Source organism: Lynx rufus, unplaced genomic scaffold, assembly GCF_022079265.1.
Source record: "Lynx rufus isolate CCGP_SWC_20201006 ecotype Redwood Valley unplaced genomic scaffold, mLynRuf1.p SCAF_7, whole genome shotgun sequence".
NCBI classification, from domain to species: Eukaryota; Metazoa; Chordata; class Mammalia; order Carnivora; family Felidae; genus Lynx; species Lynx rufus.
In genome coordinates this window covers 141,312,662-141,334,462 of record NW_025814889.1, presented here as the reverse complement: position 1 = coordinate 141,334,462, position 21,801 = coordinate 141,312,662, and the positions used below count along the sequence as shown (strand labels likewise).

General features: G+C 55.7%; 1 long non-coding RNA gene across 2 annotated transcripts; it reads left to right on the top strand.

The window, feature by feature from the left end:
- The first annotated feature begins 8,867 nt into the window (after nucleotides 1-8,867).
- On the top strand, nucleotides 8,868-13,026 carry LOC124501802 (uncharacterized). 2 transcript variants are annotated; one of them, XR_006959817.1, is made up of 6 exons: nucleotides 8,868-9,394; nucleotides 9,773-9,879; nucleotides 10,252-10,375; nucleotides 10,735-10,863; nucleotides 11,440-11,502; nucleotides 12,677-13,026. It is a non-coding gene; the product is annotated as an uncharacterized LOC124501802 (long non-coding RNA). The 2 variants fall into 2 exon arrangements; XR_006959816.1 differs by having other exon boundaries at nucleotides 10,692-10,863.
- Nucleotides 13,027-21,801: the final 8,775 nt, after the last annotated feature.

The window sequence follows — 21,801 nt, the reverse complement described above, 5'->3', positions numbered from 1 at the left end:
GCCTGATTGGGTCAGGATTCTCAGTCCTGAAGCCCAGGCAAACGGGGACCGTTCGTCACCCTGCCAGGAGCTGAGTTTTGCGTGCGGGAGACAGACGACTAAATACATACATTATATGGGGTGCCCCGCGCCAGGCTGAGGCTGGGGAGAACGAGGCGGGAAAGCAGACAGGAAGTATGGGAGAGGGCGCCTTGTGAGCCGAGACTGCAGAGGCGAAGGGCCATGAGCTGCCTGGTTCTAACGGGATCTGACAGGTGAGAGATGGGATCTGACAGGCAGGCAGGTGGGGCCATGGGACGTCCAGCATGGACACCATGGGTATGAGCAAAAATGACCGGCATTTCGGCCTCCGTGACTGGAAGACAGAGCTCCATGGGCTGAACAGGGGACACAGCAGCTATAGTTAGTGTTTGGACCTGGTGAGTTTGAGCTGCCTATTGGACATTCATTCATTTACCAGGACTTATGTAGTGTCTGCTGTGTGCCTACTCCCTCAGTGAACAACATAGACACAGGTCCCTGCCCGAGGCAGAGGAGCAAGGCAAAAAAACATAAAACAGTGAGTACATTATCTGGGATGTGAAAAGGGCATTCAGAAAAGGCAGAGGGGTGCCTGGTGGCTCAGTCGGTTAAGCAACCGACTTCAGCTTAGGTCATGATCTCCGCAGTTCGTGGGTTGGAGCCCCGCTTCGGGCTCTGTGCCGACAGCTCGGAGCCTGGAGCCTGCTTCCGATTCTGTGTCTCCCTCTCTCTCTGTTCCTTCCCTGCTCTTTCACTGTCTCTCTCTGTCTCTCAAAAGTAAATAGACATTAAAAAGAGAAAGAAGGAAAGAAAGAAAAGGCAGAGCTGGATAAGGGAAGGAGCTGGTCCTGGGGGCATAGTGGCAGGTGGGTCTCATGCAAAGACAGAAAGGAGATAAGGGAATTAGAGGACACCATTGGGACCAACGGTTAAAAACAGTCTCCTGCCAACCCGGTGAGTCCTCTCTACAAAGGCTGGGAAGAATTGAACAGTTTTGCTATTGAATAAGTGTTAAGAGATTGCAAGGCAGAAAACTCACCCTCTCACATGAGCTGGGCAGGTACAACCCTTTCTATACACGATCATGAGAAATGATAACTTGTCCAAACGGCACCTGACATACAGCCTATTTCGTGTGATAATAATACAGGCACCCCAGCTCTCTCTGATTACAGTTTGCATGGGATATCTTTTTTTTTTAATGTTTACTTATTTTTGACAGAGAGAGCATGGGTGGGGGAGGGGCAGAGAGGGAGACAAGGACCCAGAGTGGGCTCTGCACTGAGAATGGATGCGGGGCTCCAACTCACAACTATGAGATCACGACCTGAGCCGAAGTCAGATGCCTAACCAGCTGAGCCCCTCAGGCGTCCCTGCATGGAGCACCTTATTCCATCCTTTGACTTTCCACCTCTTTGTGTCTTTTTATCTAAAGTGAGTCCCTTGTACAGCGTGTCACAGGTGGATCATGTTGTTTTATGCACTCTGCCAATCCCTGCCTTTTAATTGGAGAGTTTAATCCATTTACGTTTAAAGAGATTCCTGAAAAGAAAGGATTTACTTCCACCAGTTAGTCATTTCTTTGCTGTGTGTCTTACATGGTTTTTCTTCCTCCTTCCCCCCCCCCCCCCCCGCTACTGCCTGTTTTTGGTATTTAGTTGATTTCTGTATGGTACCATTTTGAGTTCCTTCTCCTTTCCTTTTCTGTATATTCTTTTCGGTATTTTCCCAGTGGTTGCCTTGAAAGTTACAATTGAAATCTTAGAATTATAACACCATAGTTTGAAGAATACCAATTGAGTCTCAATAGTGTACAGACATTCAGCTCCTATACGTCTTTTTCCCTCCCCCGTTGTTGTCACAGATATGAACTGTGTGCCCACTGACAGATTGCTTCCTGCATTTCTAAATCATATGGGGGAAAAAAGGACGACTTACAAACCAAAACTGCAGTAATGCCAGCTTGTATGTCTTTCTGTGTAGTCACCTGTTCTGTCTTTCTTCATGCAGCTTTGAGTTACTGTCTAGGGTCCTGTCATTTCGGCCAGAAGGACGCCCTTTAGCGTTTCTCGTACAGGACGTCTACTTGCGATCAACTCTCTCAGGTCTTACTTATCAGGAAATATCTCACTTTCCCCTTTGTTTTTGGGAGACAGTTTTTCTGGATACGAATTCTTGGTCGACAGCGTTTTGTTTTTGTCTTTCATGACTTTAAGTATGTCATCCTACTGCCTTCTGGTCTCCATGTCTTCTAATGAGAAATCTGACTAAAACCTTTTTGAGGATCTCTTGTATGTGACAAGTCGGTATCTCTCTCGCTGCTTTAAAGATTTTCTCTGACCTTGGCCCTTGATAGTTTGATTATAATGTGTCCTAGTGGGGACCTCTGAGTTTATCCTGCTTGGAATTTGCTGAGACTCCTGGATATACAGATTCATATCGTTCATCACATCTGGGGAGTTTGGGGCCATTATTCCTTCAAATATGTGTACGTCCCATTCTCTCTCTTCTCCTTCTGGGATGCCCACGATGTGCATGTGAGTAGTCCTGATGGCGTTCCCTAGGTCTCCCTCGCCCTTCCCTTTTTCTTCATTCTATTTTTGCTTCTCAAACTGGGTGATTTCAATGGCTTCATCTTCCAGCGTGCTTAAACGTGTTGTAGAATCTCCCTGGTGAATTCTTCATTTCAGCCACTGTACTTTCCAGCTGCAGATTTTCTATTTGGTCCCTTTTCACAATTCTTGTCTCTTTACTGGAATTCCCTCTTTGTACCTTGTTCCCCTGATTTCCTTTAACTTGTTACACAAATTAAAGATGTTGATTTAACATGTGTCTATTAATTCCAGTGTGTGGACTTCTTCAGAGCTAGTTTCTGTACAAATCTCTTTTTCCCCCAAGAACAGGCCATATTTTCTATTTCTTGGAATACTTTGTACTTTTTTATTGAAGACTGAACGTTCTGAGTGTAATGTAACTCTTCAGATCACATTCTCCTGGGGCGTCTGGTGGGCTCAGTCAGTGGAGCACACAACTCTTTTTTTTTTTTAATTTTTTTTTCAACGTTTTTTATTTATTTTTGGGACAGAGAGAGACAGAGCATGAACGGGGGAGGGGCAGAGAGAGAGGGAGACACAGAATCAGAAACAGGCTCCGAGCCATCAGCCCAGAGCCTGACGCGGGGCTCAAACTCACGGACTGCGAGATCATGACCTGGCTGAAGTCGGACGCTTAACCGACTGCGCCACCCAGGCGCCCCAACACAACTCTTGATCTCAGGGTTGTGAGTTCAAGTCCCACGTTGGGTACAGAAACTACTTAAAAATAAAAAATCTTAAAAAAAAAAAAAGACCACACTCTCCCGCTCCTCATGAATTGTTGCGTTTTGCATATTGAAGGCTAATCTTCCATTTGTTTAGTGACTTTTCCAAACTATTTATGCAAAGTCTTTATTTCTTGTTACATGTGGTCATTGAATTTCTGGTTCCAGTATTTATGTGATCATTCAGTGACTTAATAGAAATTTCCTTAAATGTGAATATGTATATCCTCCAGTAGATGCTACAATTAGGAACAAAAGGCAAAACCCAGCAAACTACACTCAGAACTAGTAGGAGGAAGGAAGTAATAAAGATTAGCGTGGAAATAAGTGACATGGAGAGTACAGAAATAGAGAAAACCGATGAAATCAAAAGTTAGTTCATTAAAAGTATCAACAGAATCAACGCACCTCTTTTTAGTCAGATTGACTAAGAAAAAAGAGAGAAGACTCAAATTACGAAAATCACAAGTCAAGTGAGGATATTACTATTAATTTTACAGAAATAAAAAGGATTACAAAAGCATGCTAAAGGCAACTGTACAGCAACAAATACAGGGTAACCTAAATGCAATGGACAAACTCCCAGCACGCAAGCTACCAAAACCGAGTCAAGAAGAAATAGAAAATCTGAATAGACAAAAAACAAGAGATTGAATCAGTTATGGAAAACCTCCCAACAAAGAGAAGGCCAGGAGAGAGGGCTTCGGTGGTGAATTTAATTAAACATTTTAAGAAGAATTAACTTCCCAACTCTTCCAAAAAAATAGAAGGGGAAATATCCTAACTCATTGCCAATTCCAAAGCCAGAAAGACACTATAAGAAAACTACAGTTCAGGGGCGCCGGGGGGGGCTCAGTCGGTTTAGCATCTGACTCTCATTTTGGCTCAGGTGATCTCAGGGTCATGAGATCAAGCCCTGTGTTGGGTTCCACATTGCAGGTGGAGCCTGGTTGGAATTCTCTCTCTCTCTCTCTCTCTCTCTCTCTCTCTCTCTCTCTCCCCTCCCCCACTCACACTCTCTCTCTCAAGACAAATAAACTTAAAAAAGAAAACTACAGGGGCGCCTGGGTGGCTCAGTCGGTTAAGCGTCTGACTTCAGCTCAGGTCACGATCTCGTGGTCCGTGAGTTCGAGCCCCACGTCGAGCTCTGGGCTGATGGCTCAGAGCCTAGAGCCTGTTTCCGATTCTGTGTCTCCCTCTCTCTCTTCCCCTCCCCCATTCATGCTCTGTCTCTCTCTGTCTCAAAAATAAATAAAAACATTAAAAAATTAAAAAAAAAGAAAACTACAGTTCAATACCCTTGTGAGTATAGGTGTCGAAATCCTCAACAAAATACCAGCAAACTGAATTCAGAAGCATCTTGAAAGGATTACACACCATGACCCGTTGGGATTTACTCTTGGAACACAAGGATGATTCAATATCCAGAAATCAATCAATGTAATACACCACATTTACAGAATGAAGGGAAAAAAACACACACGATCATCTCAATTGGTGCAGAAAAAGCATCCTTCTTTCGTGATAAAACTCTCAATGAACTAGGAATAGACAGGAACTTCCTTGACACGATAAAGGTCACCTATGACAAGTTCACAGCTAACATCACACTCAATGGTGAAGGGCTGGAAACTTTACTCCGGAACAAGACGAAGACACTCTCAACATTCAACTCGGCACCAAGAGTGCTAGCCAGAGCAATTAAGCAAGAAAATAGATATAAAAGTCATGGAAATTGGAGAATTAAATTATTTCTATTTGCAGATGACATGATCTGATATGTAGAAAAACCCTAAAGATTCCCCCCAGAACACTTCTAGGACTGACAAATGAACTCAGCAAAATTGGACACAAAAACCAACACACTAAAGTCAGTTGCAACTTGGGACCATGGGTGGCTCAGTCGTTTGAGCATCCGACTTCAGCTCAGGTCATGATCTCATGGTTCATGAGTTCAAACCCCACGAAGGGCTCTCTGCTGTCTGCACTGAGCCTGCTTCAGATCCTCTGTCCCCCTCTTTCTCTCTGCCCCCTCCCCCCTCCTCAAAAATAACTAAACACTTTTTTAAAAAACTCAGTTGGATCTATATGCATTCGCAAAGAACATTGGCAAAAGGAAATTAAGGAAACAATTCCATCTACTATAGCATCAGAAAAGAATACTTAGAAATAACTTCAACCAGGAGGATGACGACTCCTACGATGTAAACTACAAGTGTGTTTCAGCCTCTGTGGAAAGGCATCTGTGTTCATGGATTGGAAGGTTTAATACTGTTACGATGTCAGTACTACCCTAAGTGATCTACAGATTCGAAGCAATGTCTTCCACGGTGTTTTTGAAGAAACAGAAAAATCTATCTTAAAATTCATATGGCGGGGCACCTGCTGGTTCAGTTGGTAAAGCACGTGACTCTCGATCTCAGGGTGTGAGTTCAAGCCCCATGCTGGGTGTAGAGACTACTTAAATAAAACAAATCTTTTAAAAATAATAATAATAAGGGCGCCTGGGTGGCTCAGTTGGTTAGGCGTCCGACTAAGGCTCGGGTCACGATCTCCCGGTTCATGAGTTCGAGCCCCATGTCGCTCTCTGTGCTGACGGCTCAGAGCCAGGAGCCTGCTTCGGGTTCTGTGTCTCGCTCTCTCTCTCTCTGCCCTCCCCTCACTTGCGCTTTGTCTCTCTCTGCCTCTCAAAATAAATAAATATTTTAAGATAATAATAATAGATAAAATTCATATGGAATCACAAGGGAACTGAATAGACAAAATATATACTGAAAAAGAACAAAGTTGGTCTCACACGTCCTGATTTCAAAACTTACTACGAAGCTACAGCAATCAGGAGTGTGGTATTGGCTCAAGGACAGACACACAGACCAATGGGATAGAATCGAGTGTCCAGAAATAAACTCTCGTACATGTGGTCAATTGATTTTCAACAGGTGAAAAGACCATTTCAATGGAGAAAGGGTGTCTTTTGAACAAACGGTGCTGGGAGAAAACTGGATCTCCACATGCAAAGTAGTGAAGTTGTAAAGTTGTACCCTCCCCGTGTGCCCATCGACGGATGAACCAAATGTTGCGTATACACAGTGGAATATTAGCATTGAAGGAACGAGGTCCTGACACCTGCCTACAACTACAACAGGATGAGCCTCGAAAACACTACCCTCAGCGAAACAAACCAGACACAAACGGCCAGAGCTCTGATTCCAGTCGTAACAGCTGTACAGATAGGCACGTGAAGACCACAGGTCACCGTGGCCTGAGGGACGAGGGGTGGGGAGTTTCACGGGTACAGAGTTTTTGTTTGGGATGATTAAAAAGTTCTGGAAATAGGGGCGCCTGGGTGGCTCAGTCGGTTAAGTGTCCGACTCTTGATTTCAGCTCAGGTCACGATCCCGGGGTCGTGGGATAGAGCATCACGTTGGGCTCTGCACCGAGCAGGCGCTCTGCTTGTGATTCTCCTCTCCCCCCCCCGCCCCTCCCCCACTCGTGCACGCTCTCAAAACACAAATGGTGGTAGTGGGTGCACAACAACGTGAGCGTACCTGGTGCTGCTGGATTGTACCACTTAACCGTTGTTCAAATGGAAAACCTTTCCTTAGGTATATTTTACCCCAATAAGACTTTTTCCCCCCAAAGGCTTGTTTTTTTAAGTGTTCTCTAAACCCAGCGTGGCCTCCACCTTCCAACCCAGAGATCAAGAGTTGCGCGCTCTCCTGACCGAGAGCCATAAAGCCTTTCTTCAAAGGACTTGTCAGCGCCCTGTGCGGCACGGTTCACTGTAAGTTTACCCGGTGATTGGGCGGTCATTGCGGCGGCTGTCCCCTTTCATCCAAGCAAATTTTAAATGACCCTATTTCTGTGACAGCTAGTATCCACTTGGGCCAGGCTTCTAAGTCCCAAGGGGGAGGGGTACCTTCCCTGTTGTTTCCATTTCAAAGAGATCGCTCTGAGACTATCAAGAAAAACGTTCCTGGAAGGCAAAACTGGCCCGAGGCTTTATAGCTTTTCAAAAAGTTGCATCCATCTCAAAGGGACAGAAAGAACTTACTAGTTTTCTATAGGAAATGCTCTAAGAGAAGGGAGTGGGAAGTCTTTTTCCATGTTAACAGCAAGGAAAATTCAAGTTTGATTGTAATTCTGCTTACAACACGTAGAGGAAAAACGTTAGGGGAGAGGGAAGAAGTCAGTGCAAAGGCCGGGGGTGGACACGGACAGAGTCACAGGAACCGAAGGGAGGGAGGAGGGCAGGGAGGAGGAGGGGCAGAGCGAGCTTCCCACTGAGAAGCAGTGGGCTTTCTTCCCCCATGAAGGGTGTGGGAGGGGCCTCGGACTCCGTGAGCAGGGGTGCGGGGCACGCAGAAGCGTGAAGAGCAGAGCCGATGCGAGCCGCTGCAAACACCCGGAGCGAGAGGCCAGGGGTCGCCCTGCAGGTGGGGAGGCACAAGGGGTTCGGGGCGGGGGCGAGGCAGGGGCGGGGGCGTGTCCTCGGATCCGGGTCCGGGGGGCGGGGCGGACCCGGGGGAGGGGGTGGGGGGGTGGGAAGGGGCGGGGGCGGGGCGAGTCCTCGGATCCGGGTCCGGGGGCGGGGCGGACCCGGGGGAAGGGGTGGGGGTAGGAGGGGGTGGGGGTGGGAAGGGGCGGGGAAGGGGCGGGGCGGGGGGCGCGGCATGTCCTCGGGTCCCGGTCCGGGGGCGGGGCGGACCCGGGGGGAGGGGGTGGGGGTGGGAGGGGGTGGGGCGGGAAGGGGCGGGGCAGACCCGGGGGAGGGGGTGGGGGTGGGCAGGGGCGGGGCGGGGCGTGTCCTCGTATCCGGGGGGCGGGGCGGACCCGGTGGACGGGGTGGGGGTGGGGAAGGGGCGGGGCAGGGGCGGGGCGTGTCCTCGGATCCGGGGCGGGGGGCGGGGCGGACCTGGGGGAGGGGGTGGGGGTGGAAGGGGCGGGGCGGGGCGTGTCCTCTGATCCGGGTCCGGGGGCGAACCCGGGGGAGGTGGGTGGGGGTGGGAAGGGGCGGGGCGGGGGCGGGGCATGTTCTCGGGTCCCGGGTCCGGGGCGGACCCGGGGGAGGGGGTGGGGTGGGAAGGGGCGGGGCGGGGCGTGTCCTCGGATGGGGGGGGAGGGGGGCGGGGCGTGTGCTTGGAGCCCGGGGGCGGGGATGGAGTGGGGGGGTAGCCTCAGATCCGGGGAAGGGGGGTGGGGCGCGGGCTCGGTCCCGGGGTCGGGGAAGGGGGCGGAGCCAGGCGACCTCGTGGTCATTCCGCCCCCCCAACCCCCCATCCCCCAAGGCGATTCCGAGGTCCGGTTTGAGCACGGGTCTCGGGGGCAGGCTGGGGAGGGTCGCCGGCACGGCGCGGGGGAGGCAGCCGAAGCGGGCGGGGCGGGGCGAGGGAGCAGCTGCGGGGGTTGGGCCCGGCGACCTCGGACGTCCCCCGAGCGGCTGGGGGGGGGGAGGGAGCTGTCCCGGGGGAGGGGGCTGGGGCTCGGCTTCCGGCCCCGGAGGGCGAGAGTCCTGCGCCACGTCTGTCGCGGGGAGGGGGCGGCCCTGTGAGCCCTCCCGAGTCCTGTGGGGGCGGGCCTCGGGGGCCAGGAAGGTGGCTCCAGGTCCCCCCTGCCCCCCAGCCCCGCTTTGGCCTTTCCCGGGGGAAACGTCTTTGAGGACGTCTCGCTTTTCTCGGCCCCTGCAAGTGGCCCTCTCGGCGCCGCCCCCTCGCAGCGCCGGCCCTGACCCGCGAGGGAACCCCCCCCCCAGGGTGCGGGCGCGCCCCGGAGCAGCTGCGGGGCGCAGGCGCACGGCTGCGCCCTGGTGGGATCCCCAGGCGGAGGGGGTCCCCGAGGAGGTGACCGCCCGTCCCCCTCTGGGAGAACTCGCTCCAAAGAGAAAGCCCGGCGCACGCAAACGAGGCCTGAAATGTATCTTTTAAAAATGTTTTGTGTGGCTGATTTTTAATTATCATACTGAAAAATTGCCACTTTTATTTGCGTGGACGGTTTCGTGGACTGTTTGGAGAGTCGTCGCTCGACCGGGTTCGGAGCAGTTGCCTGCTGTGGCTGGTAGACCCCCCCACCCCCCCCTCCACCCCCCCCTCCACCCCCCCTCCACCCCCCTCCACCCCCCCTCACCCCCCTCATCACCCCTCATCCCCCTTCCCCTCCGCCTCACCCCCCTTCACCCCCTCACCCCCCTTCACACCCCTCTTTACCACCCTTCACCCCTTCTTCACTCCCCCTTCACGCCTCACCCCCTCATCCCTCCTTCACCTCTCCCTCACCCCTTTCACCCCCCTCACCCCCCACCCCCTTCGCCCTGAAGCCCTGCTCTGGTCCCCCCCGGCGGTGGCTGGGTCTGCCCTGGGCCCCGGCCCCGCCCTCCAAGCGGCGGCAGAAGCAGCAGGCCTCGGATTCACCCGGGCGCTGTGTGTGAATCCACAGCTTGTTCCTATCGGTGCCTCGGTGTCCCGCGGTGTAGACGGGTGGCCGTTCACGCACTGAAGAACGTTCGGTTGTTGCCTCCTATTGCACACAAAGCTTCCTACCACGTTCGTGCCCGGTTGTTGTGTGAACGTGCATCCCGTGTCCGGGTGACCGGCCAGGGCTGGGATTGCCACATCCGTGTCGGGTGGGAAGCGGGAGCCGAGACCGTCGTCCGGGGGCCGCTGCCCGCCTGCTCCCTCCACAGCTGCTCCCTGGCCTCCCGTAGGCCGTGGGGGCGCCTCGTCGGGGCTGGGGGGTGGGGGGCTCCCCGGCGTCTAATGACACCGAGGTCTTCTCGTGGCCTCTTCGTCGTCCCCGCATCCGCTTTGGATCAAGACGTTTCCTACGTGCAGCTAGTGCTGTCTCAGTGTGGACACTCTGCGTCCCTCCTCCGACACGGGGTTCACAGCACCTGTTTCCTGTCGTTCTCTTGACAGTGTCTCTGGGGGAGCAAAAGTCTGCGTTGGGATGAAGTCCCGTTTATCAGTTTCTTCTCCGATGGCGTCTCTCCAAACTCCGAGCAAGCCCGTGTCGTGAAGATCGCGTCCCGTGACCTCCTGCGTAAGTTGTGTATGTTGTGCACTTAAACCCGGGACTCCCTTTGAGCTTACCTTCGCCCAAGGTGTGGACTGGAGGTACAGGCTCCCCCCCCCCACGCGTGGGGGACACTGGCCCAGTTCCATTTGCTGAAATAGCTGCTTGTCCTACGCTGAGCCGCACTCACACGGCTGCCAGAGTTTTCCGTGGCTCTGTTTCTGGACCACCCATCTGGTAGGCGCCCGGGTCCCTCTAACACGGGTCCCGCCCTGTGTTGCTCACGCAGCTGTGTGGTCAGTGTTCAATCAGGTGGCTTCCAGCAGTTTTGTTCTCTTTCCAGTTGTTTTACTTCTAGTTCCATTGCTGTTACATATGCATTTTAGAATTTGCCCATCTCTGTCTACAAAAAAAAAATCTTGCTGGAATTTCGCCTCGTGATGTGTGAAGTCTATAGATCACTTTGAGGAGAACTGACATCTTCGCTACACTGAGCCTTCAGATTCATGAACATGGTAAGCCTTTCTATTTATGTAGATCGTATCTGATTTCTTTCAACAGCATTTTGTCGTTTTCAGTACTCAGAACCTTTTCGTACTTTGCTAGATTTGCACCTAGACGTTTTGGGAAGCTTTTGTAAAAAGTGATAGTCTTAAATTTTTGGTCTCCAATTATTCATTGCTTGTATCTATCTGGGCATACAGTTGATTTTGATGTGTCAATCTCTATCCTACAACCTTGCTTAAACTCACTGGTTCTAAGAGTTTGGTTCTGTTTAAAAAATAGATTCCCTGGGATTTTCTACACAGATCGCTGCATTGTCTGCAAATAAGGACGGCTTTATTCTTCCTTCCCAATCAATATGCCTTTTATTTCCTTTTCTTGCCCCATTGCACTGGCTGGAGTTTCTAGCACTGTGCGAAATAAGAGTGCTGAGGGAGGGCACCCTGGCCGTGATCCTAATCTCAGGTGGAAACATTCAGGCTTTCACATGAAGTACGATTTAGCTGTAGGCCTTTTATCAATGCCCTTTGTCAGGTTAAGGAAGTTTGCTGGATATAGGAATCTGAACAATGATTCTTTTCTTTCAGCACCAAAAAGATACTGTATTACCGATAAGAAAGTCCGGCCTTCAAATCATCGTTCTTCTATAGGTAACACATCATTTTTCTCTGGCTGCTTTTAAGATTTTTTTTCTCTGTTTTTAGTTTTCAGCAATTTGATTATAAAGTGGCTTGGTGTGGGGGCGCCTGGGTGGCTCAATGAGGTAAGCGTCCGACTTCGGCTCGGGTCGTGATCTCGCGGTTCGTGAGTCCGAGCCCCGCATCGGGCTCTGCGCTGACAGCTCGGAGTCCGGAGCCTGCTTCGGATTCTGTGTCTCCCTCTCTCTCTGCCCCTTCCTTGCTTGTGCTTTGATCCTCTCTCAAAAGTAAATAAACATAAAAAAATTTTTTTAAGTGACTTGGTGTGGATTTTTTTCAGTTTTTCCCGGGTGGGATTTGTTCTGTTTTTGTTTTTGTTTTTGTTTTTAATTTTTTTCAACGTTTTTTATTTATTTTTGGGACAGAGAGAGACAGAGCATGAAGGGGGGAGGGTCAGAGAGAGAGGGAGACACAGAATCCGAAGCAGGCTCCAGGCTCCGAGCTGTCGGCACAGAGCCTGACGCGGGGCTCGAACTCCCGGACCGCGAGATCGTGACCTGGCTGAAGTCGGATGCTTAACTGACTGCGCCACCCAGGCGCCCCTGTTCTGTTTTTTTAAATTATAAGTTTATGTCTTTCACCAAACTTGTGAAGCTTTCAGTCATAATCTCCTTAAACATTTTTTCAGTCTCACGGTCTTTCTCCTCTCTTTCTGGGACTCTAATGAAACAAACATTAGCTCTGTCGTCCCGTGGGTCCCTGAGGCGGTTCATTTTTTAAATCTTCTCTCTTGGTGAGATGAATTTCCGTTGCTATGTCTTCAAAGTTCATTGACTCTCTTGTCATCTCAATTCTGGTATTCGATCCCTCCATGAGGGTCTTTTTCCCTTTCGGTTATTCTACTTTTCAATTCCAAAATTTCCATTTGCCTCTTTTTTTTTTTTTTATGTCTTTCCCTTTGCTGAGCCGTTCTATTTCAATTTGTGTCAAGACTTTTTGCAGTTTCTGGTTAAAGCATTTTAATAACAGCCGCTTGAAAGTCCCTGTCAGATCATTCAAACATCGGTGGTATCACATCATCCGTGTCTGTTGTCTTTACCCACGTGAATTGAGATTTTCATGTTTTTCCAAAACTTAATCTCATGGGCTAATTTCCCTAAGTTTCTTTCTCTCCATTATTTTCCAGGTACTTTCCAGTTACCTGAGGTTCCTTTTTCCTCCACCAGAAACTGTCCACTTCTGCATTTGTGACGCATTTGGGGCCAAGTGGCACGACTTAGAGGAAAAACTTCTGCTAATTATCAGGTTCAGCACGGTTCCAGGATCCAAGATCAATATACAAAAACCAGCCACATTTCTTTATGTTAAGCAATGAGCAATCCACCGATAAAATTGAGAAAAAATTCCATTCACAACAGCATTGAAAAGAAAGTAACTAGGAGTCAGTTTAACAAACGGAGTGTGAGACTTGAACTCTATGCAGCATTTCTTTTTTTTTTTTGTAATGATCTATTTTTGAGAGACAGAGCGACAGGAGAGGAGGGGCAGAGAGAGAGGGGGACACAGAATCCGATGCAGGCTCCAGGCTCCGAGCTGTCAGCACAGAGCCCGACGTGGGGCTCGAACTCACGGACCTCGAGATCATGACCTGATCCAAAGTCGGACGGTTGACTGAGCCACTCAAGTGTCTCTCTTTTTTTGTTGCTTATTTTTGAGAGAGAGAGAGAGAGAGAGAGCACAATTGAGGGAGGGGCAACAAGAGGGAGGGAGACCCAGAATCCGTGGCAGCCTCCAGGCCCCGAGCTATCAGCGACCTGACGCAGGGCTCAAACCCACAGACCATGAGATCACCACCTGAGCCGAAGTCGGACGGTTAACTGAGCCACCTAGGCGTCTCCACAGCATTTCTAAGTGATATTAAAGAAGATCTAGGTAAATACAGAGACACCCACTGTTAATGGGCTGGAGAGCTCAATAGTGTTCAAGTGGCAATATTCGCCAAATTGATTAATAGATTGCAGTCCTTCTCAAAATGAGTGTTTTGGGGTTTGGGGAGCAAAATTAGCAATCTGATCGTAAAACTTGCATGGACACGCAGAGGACACAGGACAGCCAAACAATTCTGAAAGGGAACAAAGTTGGAGAATTTACGCATTCCAATTTGAAAACTTACCACACAGTAACAGCAGTAAACACAGCGTCTTCTGACATAAGGATTGACATATGGATCAATGGAACCGCACTGAGAGTCCAGAAATAGATTCATAGATTTATCGCCAATTGATTTTTGACAAAAGTGCCACGGCTTTCAAGGGGGGGAAGATGCTCTTTTCAGCAAGCGGCACTATGACAATTGGAAAGCCATGAAAAAACAGAATTTGGACCCCTACCTTACACTGCACAAAAATTAACTCGAAATCAACCATAAACCCGGGTGTAAGATCTAAAGCTGTAAGATTTTTGAAAGGACACATACGAGAAAATCTTTGTGACCTTGAGACAGGCAGTGTTCTTGGGTGCAACGCCAAGAGCAGGAATCCACGAAAGATGAATCCGAGTTGATCAATAGTGCAGATTCTGTGTTTCGAGTGACGATAAGATAACGAAACTGGGATAAAATGTTTGCAGGTCAGATGTAATAAGGGGTTTGTCTTTAGGACACTTGCCGCTCAAATACAAGACAAAAGTACGCTTTAGATTATTAGGTGTATTTTACAACAATTAAAACCAGATATAAAATTTAAAACAGTAATCGTAAGACAACCAAGCAAGTAAAAAAAATAGGCAAAAAAAAAGTTAGCCACTTCATCAAGGAAGGAGGAGGAACGCCGGGTATCTTCTTTGGTGAAACGTCTAATCCAATTGGCAAAGATGCTCGGCACCAGTAGCGACTAGGAAAATCCAAACTGAAAGCGAACGCGTCACCACCTCGCACACACCAGGGTGGCTGTACCACGAGGAAGGCCCGACGCAAGTGTCGACAAAGATACGGAAACACCGGAACCCTCCTACGTCGCTGGCGGGAAAGTAAAACGTGCGGCCAATTTCTTCCAAAGTTGACATAAACTTCCCACACGACCCAGGATTCCACTCCCAGGTGTTTACCCAAGAGGAACGACAACGCGTGCACCCAAGAGCTCGTACGTGAAGGTTCACAGCAGCTACGTTCGTAATAGTCACACTGTGCAAACAACCCAAATACCCATCGACTGGTGAACAAACCACGTGTGGTGTATCCACACCGTGAAGCATCATGACGGGAACCAACACGGGCGAACTTTGGGACGACTATGCTCGGCGAGAGCAGCCGGACAGCACACACTCCACGTGGCGCAATTCCGTGTGCGTGGAACGTGTGCAAGAGGCAAGTCTGTGAGGACAGAGGGGGGTGGCTGTGGATGGTCCAGGAGACCTTGGAGGTGAGGGCAGCGTTCTAAAGTTGGACTGTGGTGGTGGTTGCACAACTGGGTAAATTTACTAAAATCATTGGACGGTGGGTGGATCACTGAAACTGTTGAAAGTGGGTGGATTTTATGGTATGTAAATTACACCTCAATAAAGCTGTTTTAAAAATACTTCTCAGGGTTTTGCTTTTTTAGATTTCCATTTAATTCTCTGAGCAATGTTTAAGAAGTTTTTCATTAAAAATTTAGCTGAAAGCAAGAGCCTGACCTGGACCCTGCCCCTGGGGCCGTGCCCTGGTGGAGGTCTGTGCCACGACCGTCCCTCCCACGTTCGCCCCGCCCCCCGGCAGGGCGGCCACCCCAGCACCCTGTCCACCCCCCTGTGCACCACGGGGCCACCAAGCGCTGAGCACTCCCCACCCGCCTTTCCCAGGACTGCGGGCCCTCCTGCCCCTCCCCACCCGCTTCAGGACCACCACCACCTCCTCCTCCGGGAGGCCCTCCTGGATCACAGCTCCAACACCACCTCTTCCCACTCCCCGCCCCGCCCCGCCACACACACCACACTCACCGCACACCAGACACCGTACACACACACACACACGCACACCACATGGTGTGTCTACCGTCTTGCACACTGGGCCTCCTTCTGTAGGGACCTCGCAGAGCTTGGCCAGTTTGGAGGCTGGGGGGGGGGGGGAGGGAGGGGCGGAGGATGGGGCCCAGGCCGGCCTGGCTGGAGGGAGCAGAAGGCCCCAGGCCCAGGACGTGCCCGCCTTCAGAGACGTGGAGACCTGGACCGTTGCTCCCTGCCTGCCTCCCCGTGTGGGACCAGAGGGGCGAGAGAGGTTGGGGGGCCTCCAGGTCGCAGCCGGTGGGCAGGGCCCGTGTGTCGTCACCTGGGCTCTGATGGCAGAGGAGGTTGGGGGCGTCTGACCGGGTCCTGCCGGCAGCTGCCCACCTGGACGGACACAGCTGAGTGGCGGGCGTGAGGGGAGCAGAAACCGGGGGCCCGCGGGGAGTGGGGAGCAGGGCCCAGGGGGTGTGGCCCCAGGGAGGCGCCAGGCACATCGTCCACGGTGGGGCTGGGTGAGCAGCACAGGCCGCGGTGGACGTGGCCCCGAGGCCTGGGCCACAAGTGCCCCCACCCCCCCAGCTGCCTGGGGCTCACCCACTCCCTTCCCGTGGCCTCCAGAGACGGGACTGCTGCGGTGGGCCGGGGAGCGAGGCGACAGACGCCCTGGCCGCGTGGCCACGCGAACCTACTGTGCGCCGGCCCCTGCCTTCCTGGAACCTGGCGGGCCCCACCGGCCCCGGGGTTCCCCATCTCCAGCCCCTTTCTGCCCAGGCGGGAGTCAGGCGGGGGAACCCAGCGCACCCAGAACCAGGCTTTCTGTGGATCGCGGGGCCAGGGAGGCCCTCGCGGGGGCTGGGTTCGTGGTCCCGGAGACGGTGTGCCAGCTGGTCCTCCACCGACACCTGGCCTGCTTCTCCCCTCCCCCCACACCGGGGTGGTGGCCGGACCCCGGTTTCCCTGGGCTGCCGCTGTTGGTTCCAGCGCCCCGGCCGGCTCGGGGCGCCCACGACTAATCCGCCCATCAGCTCTTGATAGCAGGCATGGGGGTCAGGTGCTGGGCGGGGTGGCCGCGTGAGGTGAGAATGGGGGCAGAATGTCCCAGAGACGAACCAGCACGGGGGTGGGGAGGTCAGTGGGGCATAGCTCTGAGTCCCCGATTGCCCCTGGGCCTCGAGTCCCTGCTCACCATGGGCAAGAGGCCCCCGGGCCGGGCCGGGTCTCTTGCACTGGCCTGAACCAGAGCGGGCCTTTGTGGGCTGGCGGGGGCTGCCTGGGTGCGCGGACGGGGTCCTCTCAGGCCTCCATCCCTCCTCGGGTGTCACCGACCTTGTACCTTCCAAAGCACCCGAATCCACCCCATCTTGGTCTCCGAGGACACGCGGCCCGGCCGCTGAAGATCCCCCCCACCTCCGAGGGGACTTGGCCCGGTCTGCCCCACCCCCAAAACCTGCACTCCCCACCTCCTCACCCTGCAGCTCCCCTCGGCCCCTAGACCCCACCTCCTCCTCAGATCTCAGCCCTCTGGGAACCCCTGCTTCCAATGACCCCAATGCCCTCACGGTGGCTCCCTGGCCTTGAACTCTGTGAGGCCCAGCAGGGGCCCAGGGATGTTCTTGAACACACTTCGGGGCTCCGGGTGGTCGACGAGCCTGGTTCACAGGTGACAGCGCTGCCACCCAGAGCTGGGGGGGGGGGGCTGGGGGGCAGGGCCTGGCCCCTTGGTCTGTCTCCTCCCTTCCCCCGCCGCATCCCCACCCCCACGTGCTGCCGCACCTCTGAGGGGTGTGTGGGTCACTAGGGGTGGAGAGCGCCCCAAGTCTCGGCAGCAGGCTCCGCCTGGGTGCACACGCACGTGGACACACGTGTGCACAAACCGTGCCACATCACACACACGTGCACGTACAGACACACGGGCGCCCCCCTCTCCACACCCACGCGCACACACACTTGGAACGTGCACAGGCACACACACCTACGAGCGCACTCACAGGTGCACACGGTAAGCACGTCGCACGCACCCTGGTGGGCATACACGTACCATTTTTGTGGCCCGATGGTCTCCTGGCCCTTTCTAGAGGGGAGACTGAGGGGGCTGCCCCGAACCGGACTCGGGGACCCCGCAGCAGCCCCTGACCTGCTTCCGCGTTAGCCCAGGTCACCGGGCTAGCCGAGGGGCCTCCTCTGGGCCCCGGGTGTGGGATGCCCTCTGCCATTCTGGGCCCTGGTGCCGGGGTCCTCGGCACCCCACGCGCAGGATTGCCACCCCTGCTCTGTGCCGGCGCCCGCCTCTCCGCGGGAGGAGTGAGGGGGGCAGAGCTGCGGCAGGAGGGCCAGCCGGCCCCGGACTCTGGTCCGGAGCTGGGCCCGCTGTAGCGGGTTGTTGGGGGGATGCAGGCTGCGCGGAGCGGGTGTGGGGAGGAGCCCTGAGCCGCGTGCGCCCCGAGGAAACTCTGCAGCCCCTCCCACGCCTGCCCTCCTGCTCCTTCCTGGAGCAAAACGGGTCTGGGCTCCTCTCTCTGCCTTTGGGCCTTTGCACCTGCTGTACCCGCTCCCAGAGCCCCTCTCCCTGATCTCTGCAGAGAAGCTGATGGTGACCCCTGAGAAACTCACCGCCCTGTCTGTCACATCCTAAACCTATCATGCCAACGTGCCTGGGTCACTGCCCCTCTGGCAGAGGTGAGCCCCCAGGAATCTGGACTGTCTGGTTCTCTCTGGAGTGAAAATGTCCCTTTGGGCTCACGTGGGAGACGCCTGGTGAGCAGAAACCAGACGACGCGCGGAGGCCGGGAGCCCTGGGGTAGACCACACCTCTGGAGCGCACCTCAAGGTGAGGGTGTGGACCCCAGCACACGTGCTCCCTAGGATGTGGGGTGTCTGCTGGGCAGGCCGCGCCGTGGCCTAAGCGCTGATGTGGGCCTCCCGGGCTCCTGGCCCCCAGACAGTGGAGGATCACGGCCCCCCCCCCCCCCGGAGCAGCACCCAGGGGCCCGGGATCCCTGACTCCTGGCTGGCCTGGCCCAGCAGGTGGGGCTTCCCAGCCCTTCCTGGACTCTGGGTCCCAGGACCAGGGGCATCTGCCACCCAGAGAGACCCTGCCACCTGCAAGACAGGCACCTTCTCATCCTCAAGGTCCAGCCCTGGGCCAGCAGCCCAGGCCCTGGCAGAGGCCCCAGGGGCCCCAGGAGCAGGAGAGCCAGGCCACTGGGCTGGGCCTGGCCGTGGGCACTGGCCCCTCTGCTTTCCACCCCTCCCCCTTGCCGAGGTGGCCAGTGGGGTGGGGGTCACTGAGCACAGCGTTTCTGGGTGAGGAGCTCAGGGCAGCACGGGTGGGCAAGGCAGGGAAGCCTGAGGGTGCTTCCCGCCAGGTGGCCGGGACCCAAGACATTGGCCTGAGCCTCAGATCGGGGCTGGCGGCCTCCTAGCAGGACAGCTGACAGGGCCAGAGGCCAGATCAGAGGGCGCTCGCCTCCGAGTCCCGTGCTGGGAAGACGAGGTTGTGCCCCAGGGTGACCTCTTCCTCCTTCCTGGACGAAATGGGTCCACTCGGCTGCTTGTGGCCTTTGGGGGGTTCCTGACCCCCCCGAGCCCCGGTTTCCTCCACCTGGCTCGTTCGGTGTTGGGTACAGGTGACCCACCCCGCAAGGAGGCCCCTATTCATCGCTCCGGGACTGGACCTGCCATCCCTCCCCACCTTCTCCTGGCCACTGTCTGGGGCCCAGCCTCCAGGGAAGAGCTTTCCTGCAGGGAGCAGGCCAGGAGGAGGGCAGTGACCAGTGCTGGAGGGGCAGGCCCTGCCCCCACCCTGCCCGGCGGGCCTGACTGCCAGGAACTCCAGGGGTCAGTTGTGTAACCGAAGCCCGGGGTTCTGCCAAGGTTGCCCGGAAAGCCGGCCGGCCTGGAAGTCACGTGCCAGAGGCTAAGGCAGAGCCCCCGGCCCCCCTAATCGGAGGCCTCCGGAGGGGAGAAGGGCCCACCGAGAAACCCCAGGGCTAGCACTTCCCCGTGCGTCCCGCACCCCCTCACCCACAGCCAGACGTCAGGAGACGAATGGGGGCCCATCCCTTAGCTCCAGGGAGAGGAGCCAGGCCTGGCCGACACCCTCCCTGCGGCTTGCCCAGGACCTCAGGCCTGCCCGTGCCCAGCGCTGGGCCCCTCCAGAGGCCTTCTCCAGAGCGGCCAGGGCGCCTGCGGAGGGGGCGCGCGGCCCCGCCCCCTCCTCCGGGGCCCCGTGTGGTGCGGGCATCCCCTGATCTGGGTGTCCCTCCTGGCCACCGGGCCCCACGGCCCCTGGCCGTCCAGGCCTCCACCGCCGGCCCCAGGCCCAACTGCCCCCTTCACGTTTCCTCCTGGCACGGCTTCCGTTAGCATGGGGACTCCCACGTTAGCATGCCAGCTGGGGTCTGCATGCCCAGAAGGGGCAGGTGGGGCTCCGGGGCCCCTGCCAGGAATCACTTCCTTTTCTGTGAGGCTCTGGCACCAAAGCCACACCAAGGTTTCGTTTTGGGGGGCTGCACCGGAGAAAAGAAACTTAACACGGCTCCGACCCGGGTCTGCGTCCCAGCCGCTCTCGTCCGGGAGCCGGGCCGGTCTCAGGCCAGTGGGTGAGGGGCCAGGAGGGGCGGCCTCCGACGCCTCCCCCCGACCCTGTGGGCACAGCCAGCACCCACCCAGCCGCCCTCAGAGGGCCTGGCCATGAGCAAACCAAGCAAAGCCGCCCGCAAATAGAGCACAGGGAGCGCTCCAGGAGGGAAGGCCCGGAGGAGCGGACGGCAGAACCTGGTGGGCGGCCGCTCGGGGTTTCCGTTCCTTCCATGAGGACTTCTGGGTTCCACGCCACCCCTGGCGGAGTCCCTGAAGGATGGAACCTGGGAACTCAACCCGGTGGCTCTAAAGAACCCTCCACGTTAAATGGACCCAAGATATGAAAAGACGGCGAGATGGGCACCAGCCCGGTACAGGACAGTCGAGCCCCTGGGCAGAGGGAACTGGCATTTCAGTTCAGAGGGAACTGGCCACGCTTCCCTCTGCAGGGAGAGGCCAGGAGTGCAGGGCCCGGGGGGTGGAGGGGCAGGGGGCAGGCCGGCCCCTCGGGTCCTGACGAGCTCCAGGCTTGTGTCTAGGAGCAGGGAGGAGGGTGAGGGGCCCACACAGAGAGCGGGGGTCCGGTGGCAGGGTTGGGGCAGGGCAGGGCCTGCCTCAGCCGCAGCTCTGAGCTTCTGCCTGAGCCTCAGACCCGGAGCTCTGCCCACAGCGGATTCTCGGAAATCTCGGGAAGGGGCTGGGAAAGCCCCCCAGACAGTGCTGCACCCTCCGCCTCTCCGGGGTCCTGGGGGCCCAGATGCAGCCAGGCCCACCGTCCCCCCCCCCCAGCCTCCAGCCTGGCTCTCAGCGGCGACTACGTGCAGGGACACAACAGGGGGGCCAGCGTCCTACTCCAGCACCTACAGGAGGTCCCTGCCACTTGGGCCTCAGTTTCTCCAGGCACGACCTGGCTGAGCCCTTGCCTGCTGGAGCTGGGAACTGGGAGTACAGACAGCATCTAGCCCTGGACTGGGCGGGCCAGGTAGGGGGAAGGGTGCTTTGGGGGTGCCCGGGCTTGTTCAGTCAACACTGAGGCAGAGGGGGGCAGGGCTGGGCCGAGGAAGTGGGGGTGGCCCCGCATGGGCGGTGTCAGCCCCCCACCTTCTGCCCACCCTCGGCCCCAGACCGAGGCCACATTCCCTATTGGCCTTGACACACGCAGGCCAGCACCCTCTCCCTGCCTACTCTCCCCTCCATCAGAGGGGCCTCCCCGCCGCAGGCAGGGGGCCGCGTCCCATGTGGCCACACCCATGAACCCATCGATGGCCACCCTCCGGGCCGTCTGCCCAGCGCCAGCCTGAGCCTGCCACACGTCCAGAGGTGTCACTGGGCACACAGGCCGAAGGGCTGAGGAGCCTCGGGGGAGGCTGGCAGACCCGACCGCCAGGGACCCCAAGGAGGGCAGCGTTGCCCAAACTCGGCATGGCGCCGTGCCCTCTGTCCCAGGGGCAAACTCAGGGACACACAGTCCCCCAGGCCCCTCCTGAACGTCCTGGAGACTTGGGACGTTCAGGCCTTACAGATAAGTGGGCGGTGGCCTTGGGCCAGCGGCACGGCCTCACCACGTGGGATCGGGGACGTAGAACAGTGTGTCCCCCTGGCACGGGCCCGGCCTGCGGGGGCTTCCGCGCTCACCAAGCAGGGCGAGCCTCCCCCACTCACCTCCGGACTTTGCCCGCGCACGTGCCTCTGACCCCGTGTCCCTGAGCATCCTCACAAGGTGCCTCCTGTGGGCAGGATACCCGCTGT